Source organism: Phasianus colchicus, chromosome 2 (genome assembly GCF_987193195.1).
Source record: "Phasianus colchicus chromosome 2, bPhaCol1.hap1.1, whole genome shotgun sequence".
Classification (NCBI taxonomy): domain Eukaryota; kingdom Metazoa; phylum Chordata; class Aves; order Galliformes; family Phasianidae; genus Phasianus; species Phasianus colchicus.
In genome coordinates this window covers 84,388,758-84,394,757 of record NC_143437.1, presented here as the reverse complement: position 1 = coordinate 84,394,757, position 6,000 = coordinate 84,388,758, and the positions used below count along the sequence as shown (strand labels likewise).

General features: G+C 39.3%; 1 long non-coding RNA gene across 1 annotated transcript; it reads right to left on the bottom strand.

The window, feature by feature from the left end:
• Positions 1 to 1,021: 1,021 nt before the first annotated feature.
• On the bottom strand, positions 1,022 to 3,562 carry LOC116240390 (uncharacterized). The gene is made up of 3 exons (XR_004169296.2): positions 3,461 to 3,562; positions 1,851 to 1,950; positions 1,022 to 1,226 (listed from the first exon to the last, which is right to left on the bottom strand). It is a non-coding gene; the product is annotated as an uncharacterized LOC116240390 (long non-coding RNA).
• Positions 3,563 to 6,000: the final 2,438 nt, after the last annotated feature.

Sequence of the window (6,000 nt, the reverse complement as noted above, 5' to 3'; positions counted from 1 at the left end):
AAAGACTCCTTGCTTCTTCTTTCCTATCCTTTCTATCGCCCTTCTTCCCTTCGCCATCACCCTAATTCATAGTAGTGTCCATCCTCCCCTTCCCCATCTTTCTGATTAAGATCTGTAATAAACTGGTTGGACCAACATTTGATCTGTTGATTCTTAATCTCACGCCGGGTATACACATATCAAAGAATCTCCTCTTCCTCCTATAAACTGGAGTGACACACTGGGTTTATACTGAAGTACTTGTGCAACTCATTGATTCCCCTAGGTATCATGGTGTTAAAACTATACAAAGTATAGGTTTTTCCAAAGCCAATGACCGCCACAGTGACTTTTAGCCTGTGGTTTATTTCTTTTTTTAATGATACATTGCACGTCTTTGCCAGTAACTTCTCTATTTCACACTTAATTTCCTTCACAACCCTCAGATGAATATTATCTGCTTTTAGTGATTTAGTATACTTAAGTTTTTAAGTTGCTTTATAACTTCCTCCTTGGAGACTATCATTTTGTTAAGGCCATAGTATAATTTCACATGCCCTTGGAAGAGTGATTTCCCTATAGTACTTGATAGTGAAGACAGATGCAAAAAATTAATTTAACTCCTCTTCTATTTTACTATCCTGTCTAATTGCTTCCCTTGTTCCTTCCTTGAATACATCTAATGTAAGGTATGCAATCATCTTGGGTGGAGAGGAACCTGACGAGGTTTAGCAAGGGCAAGTGTAGAATCCTACACATGGAGATGAATAAATGCATGCATCAGAACAGGTTAGGGGCTAACCTGCCGGTAAGGAGCTCTGCAAAGAAGGACCTAAGTGTCCTAGTGGATAACAGGTTGACCATGAGCCTGAAGAGTGCCTTTGTGTCCAAGAAGGCTAATGGTACCCCAGGGGACATTAAAAAGAATGTAGCCAGCAGGTTGAAGGAGGCTCATTTCTCTTTTACTCAGTCCTCTGCTCAGCAACCGGACAAGGGGTAACAGTCACAAAAGAGAACACAGGAAGTTCCGTACGAACATGAGAAAAAGCTTCTTTATTTTGAGAATGACATAACATTGGAAGAAGCTGCCCAGAGAGGTGGTGGTGTCTCCTCTGGAGATATTAAAAACCCATTTGGATGCTGTGCGACCTATTCCAGGCAATCTGCTTTAGCAGGAGGGCTGGAGTAGATGATCTCCAAAAGTCCATTCCAACCTCCATGATTTTGTGATTCTGTCTTTTTACCTACTGCATGATTTTTTTAAAAAAATTTTATTGATATACCCACCAGAAAATATATAGAGTATCTTTATATTATTCATCAGAATACTTGTGTCTTCTAGTGACCTTGTATTTTGCATAGTCACTTACATCCTTGCATGAAGAGTAAAATGCTACAGAATAATCATGGTAACATTTCATAACCTACACAGCATGGATGTAAATAGCTGCATGGAACAGAGCAAGAGAATCGGAAAACCATATAGGTATAAATGTAACTGAGTTTGTCAACTAACCATTCTTGAATGAATGGGAAAAACGTACTTCAGGATTTCTTTTTCTGAAAGTCCATGTTAGGTGACTGCTAAAAGATCTATCTTCAAAGTGTATTCAGCAGAGAGACAGTAACATCTTTTTAATGCTTTCTTGCTGATTTCTTACCACTTGCCGCATCAGGGCTCAGTGGCTGCTGCTGCCCTGTTTTTGCTTTAGCTTTGGGCATGGGCCTCACAGGGAAAAGGTGGCACCATCACCACTAGTCCCAGTCTGACAAGAAACAGTCAGTGATTTGCATAAGGTTGGGGTGACACCCAGCAGCCCAGGAAGTGGAGGAACCTGTGACAAGATCCTGAGCGTAACAAAAATCCTTACCATAGTCTGTTCTGTCATCTCTGCTTGAATTTGAGAACTGCTGTTAAGTAGACGGTTTATGCAAGTTACAGGGCAAGGAAATCCTGATGTCACATCCACACTGTAAGAAGTATTGAGAAGCTGAGATTAGTTCTAGGAGAATACCAGAACAGCATGACTTCAACCATGCTGATATATCAACACTGATAGATGTACCGATGTTTCTTAAGTTTGGGATAAAATATATCCACTCTGAGAGAATCTGTTTTTAATCTGGAAGAAATAGATATAGGAAACTAATCTCTATTGGCTTCACAGTTCTATTGTTATTCGTCTCCTTTCTAAGAAGGCTATATTAATTACAATATATAAAAAGTAAGGAAAGTATAGGCTCATGACACTGTGAAAAATTAATTTCATAGAATGCCATGAAATCCTGTTGAAAATGTGAGCTTAATTGAAGTCTGTTGCCAGGTTCAATCTATGAAGAAACTAGGAGTTTTGAAAAAGAAAAAAGATGGGCGAAAACTGAATCTTATAGATACTGTAACTTTTAACTCTTAAGTAACAGTTATACATTATAAAGAAAATTTAGATTAATTGTTTAGATACATGCTTTAAAACATTGCTGTGCAATGTCCTTATCACCCTGATCTAAGCAGATCCTGCATTAAGCATGAGGTTGCACCAGATAACCAATAGCAGTGGTTTTGTTTTGTTTTGTTTTTGCCATGATTTAAATATTATTTATTTCTCTTGAGATTGTAACAATGTTTAGACATAAGAGACAAAATGAACTATTGTATTAAAAAGTGCTGCTTTTATTCATAGCTTAATGAAAAATGTTCAGAATATTACATGGAAGTAACAGAGCAAAAAATGGATTTCAGGAGAGCCAACTTCAACCTCCTCAAGGATCTGTCTGGAGGTATCTCATGGGTTACAGCACTGGAAGATATGTGGAACAAAGTTGTTTGGCATTCAAACATCACTTATTCCAAGCTCAACAATTGTGCATCTCTAAGGTAAGAAGCCTACTAAGGTGGCAGGAGGCCTGCATGGATGAGCAAGGAGCTCTTGGAAAAACTCAAATGAAAGAAGGAAGCCTATGGAAGGCCCACATGTAATTAAATCTGTTAAGGGAGGTCCAGGAAAATAAGAAAGGCTTTTTAAAGTATGCCTATGGCAAAATGAAGACAAGGGGAAAATGAGATTCTGCTGCTGAATGAAGTGGGCATCTCAGAAGACACTGAGAAGGCAGTGCTACTGAATGCCCTCTTTACTTCAGTCTTTACTGCTAAGACATGCTAAGAGTGTCTCTTGGGAATCCCAGACCCTGGAGGTAAGACAGAGTGTAAAGAAAGGAAGACTTCTCCTTCTTCTCCTTGATCAAGGAAGGTCTAGTCAGAGATTATCCAGGCAAACTTAATGCACACAAATCCGTGAGCCCTGGGATGCACCCATGTGTTTTAAGGGAACTGACAGAGGTGACTGCTGAATGCTCTCTACCATCCTTGAAAAGTCATGCAGAATGGGACTGTGCCTGGGGACTGCAGAATAACCAATATCATTCTAGTCTTCAAAAAGGGCAAGAAAGAGGAGCCAGGAAACTACAGGCCAGTTAACTTCACCTCCATTCCTGGGAAGGAGATGGTGCAGCTTATTCTGGATGTCATCTGCAAGCAAGTGGAAGAGAAAGATATCAGGATTCACAAAGGCAAAATCATGCTTGACTAATCTGGTAGCCTTCTATGACATCATAACTGGCTGGGCAGATGGAGGCAAGTACATCGTTGTGTACACTGACTTTAGAAAGGCCTTTAACACTGTCTCCCATAACATGCTTGTATTACCTACAGCTTAGGAAATGAGGGATAGACAGTGAACAGCATAAAAGACAAATGAAAAACACTTTCTGACTTTCTGGGGTATGCTTGGTATGTCTCCAACACTTACAGTACCAAGTGGTTGTCATGACAACAAATTGAGGGCCATTATCAGTGAGGTAGGAGATCCTGTGAGAACAGGGCAGTCTTCCTTCACTCTCAAAGCAGGCCCACCTTTCCTGCCTGAAAGTTTTTCCTACAAACTTATTTCTGACAAACTTTTTACTATGAACTCTTTTGTTTACGGCCTTGGGACGGTGTGGAGGTGTGCACTCAAAACAGACCGGTAATCAGCCTTTTCCCTGTTCATTTCTCTGTCATTCATTCATTCTCCATTTCTCTCCCTTTCTCTTTTTGTTCTTTTTCTTTCATAAAGTTGCTAAGTAACTGCAAGACTTATTTCAGCTTCTTAAGGTCGCATAGTTTAGTCGCACAGTCTATGATTTTGTGTGTTAGAGTGCCATCCTATAAGGTCGCATAGTTTAGCCTCGCAGCTGAGAAAGATTCAATTTTTAAAATGCCAACATTTTTGGTATAATTGTAGTATACTGATTCTCATTAAAACAGATGATTGTGCGTGGACCTCTGCCTAACACTTTACCTTAATCTAACTGGGATATCAGCGAATCTGGTCACCTCTTCTCTGGATTTGACAGGCAGTGAGGAGGATTGAGAACTGGCTGACTGGCAGAGCTTAAAGGGTTGTAACAATATATTCAGGATCTAGTTGGAGGCCTGAAGCCAGGGCCTGAAGAACAGGGCAAGGCTCATTTCAATGGTTCCAAGTGTTAGGACAAGGGGCAATGAGCATAAACTGGAATACATGAAATTCCACACAAGCATTAGAAATATTTTTTTTTACTTTGAGTGTGATTGCACTGGAACAAACTGTCCAGAGAGCTTATGGAGTCTTTCATATTTAAAACCAGATTGAATGCATTCCTGTGTAACCTACACTAGGAAGCTTGCTTTATAAGGAGGGTTGGACTTACCATAAAGTCATAGAATCACAAGGTTGGAAAGGACCTACAAGATCATCTAGTCCAACCATCCCCCCATTACCATTGCTACCACAAGCTACTAAACCATATCTCGTAGCTCCTCATCCAGGCGCCTCTTGAACACTGCCAGGAACGGCGACTCCACCACCTCCCCATGCAGGCCATTCCAGTGCCTGACCAGTCTCCGAGAGAAAAAGATTTTCCTTATGTTTTTTTCTTGATAATGCCTAGTGGTTTCATCCAACTTTTACAAGTCTGTGATTCCATGATTCTGTATTTCTGTGATTCTGTAATGCAACAGAGAATGCATGACTTTGAGAAAAGGAAAAAATATTGATCAGAGAAGGAGGGAAAGTCCATAGCCAACTTATCTCAAGATTTAAATGTTTCTTTGTTTTTAAAAATACAATTATCAAATGAAAAAAAAAAAAAAAAGAAATTCTAGTTTAGCATATGATAGCTGTAAGATGAACATTAGAAAAAAAATCTCAGAAAATATTCTGTGTCTTATCTCCATAATACTGATTATATGTATTGAATATATTCACCAAATTTTGATCAAGATTTCCAAAGAAAGACAGATCTCACAGGAGAAGAGCAATGTGCTGGAAGATGTAGCAACTCTGCTATTCTCAGTTGTATAGGAGCACAGGAGATTTGTCTTTGGCAACAGAGAGCAAAGAGTAAGTGCTGTAAATAAATAAATAAATAAATAATACAAAAGAGGGATTATTGCTTCAATGGGATTACTACAGTAGCAGTACTAGTAAGCATTCATAGTCTTACTAACATTGACATAAAGAAAACCAGGAAAACTGGCAACACTGGATGCAAAGTCCCGGGGTTTAATGGAAAAAAATGAGTTCAGTAACAAACAAGACCCAGTAATGTTGCCTATCTAAAGCCCTTCAGCAAAATTGATGAGTCATAAAATGGCTTAGGTTGGAAGGGACTCTAAAGATCATTTAGTTCCAACCTCCCGCCTCTTCCCACCAGACCAGGTTGCCCAGAGCCAAATCCAGCCTGGCCTTGAACACTTCCAGGAGTGGTACATCCACAGCTTTTCTGGGTAAACTTCCAAATCTTTCTTCCCTGAAGAATAAAATGGTTGAAGAATAAAAACACTGAACTTAATAAGATTTCACTATACTTGTGTCAAGATTTAAATCTTGCCCAGACTGCTTAAATCTGGATCTAGATATTATATTTGAATTACTGCAAGTCCAATTTCTTGAGCCTCATATATATTCTGTCAAAGATTCATTCATAGTAGTGCTTGTGGGG